Source organism: Opisthorchis viverrini (genome assembly GCF_000715545.1).
Source record: "Opisthorchis viverrini unplaced genomic scaffold opera_v5_156, whole genome shotgun sequence".
Lineage (NCBI taxonomy): Eukaryota > Metazoa > Platyhelminthes > Trematoda > Opisthorchiida > Opisthorchiidae > Opisthorchis > Opisthorchis viverrini.
The window spans coordinates 1,002,801-1,003,906 of NW_008751814.1; positions in this window are offsets into that span (position 1 = coordinate 1,002,801).

The window sequence follows — 1,106 nt, forward strand, 5'->3', positions numbered from 1 at the left end:
CAATTCCAGGGTACTCATTGATTGCGGTTTTGGGCAACATATCATCGGATGATGTTCGTTACCACACACATGACATTTAATACCATAGACTGTCCCCTGTTTCGAATTCTGCCATTTAGATTCTTTCTCCTCGTAGGCCGTTCCTGAATGTTTTTTACCACCGAAACGTAAGCACGTCCAGTTGGCTAATTTTGCGATGATTCAGTGGCTCACCACCAGTTCCGTCTGAGAACAAACACCATTCGTATGATTTTCTGACTACCATGTTACTTTAGTCTACTAAAACAGCCAATGTGACATCAGACCGATCACTCGGTGGACTATTGTTCCAATCAGTAATCTAATTCCATCGGTAGTAGAGTTACCTGTCCGTCTATGATTAGTATTCCATTGCCAGTCATTGTTATTACTCGAGGATTTCTCATCTGTCGTTTATTTTTCCATCCTCAGGAAACTCCCAGGCCGAATATCTGAAAAAGTGCAAATTAAAAGAAGGTCGCCGGTATGCTGTATGACCCTATGATCTTCTTAGATAAACCGTATCGACCACTGTGCAACTGTGGCAAGGATAACCCAAAAAATAGTCCCCCTTCGAAGTGATGGTGTCAGGTATACTAACAAGGTGTTGTCACCAGCTATTTTTCTGTATGGTCTCTCTCATCCTTGTAGTTCAGATTGTTCAGGTCTTTCTGCTTGAGCACTACACATAAAATCAGGGAGAACAGAGTGCTGTACTTCAGTAGATAATGAAGGCAATGGTCCAGAATTTTTGAGAGTCACCGAACTATGGAGAAATAATACACGCCTAGTTTTTCGACAAATCCAGGCGAGTTTGGAAATCCAATGTTTGTTGTGGAGCAGTGGTTCTGTAGCAGAACCACTGAGGAGCTGAGGTATACTCGTAATCGGAGTACCTGCAAATTTGTAGCATTCTCCTCAAAAAACAGGAAAAACGTCTTTGAAATCTACTGAGTAGATAATTTCCATTCGGAAAAACCGTAAACTAGCTGATGTTTGCCTTGGAACATGCCTGTAGAATCTTCACTGGAATAACCTGCCTTCGAGTAGTCTGTCTAGTGCTGCATTCGGTGCGATAAACTGGTTCA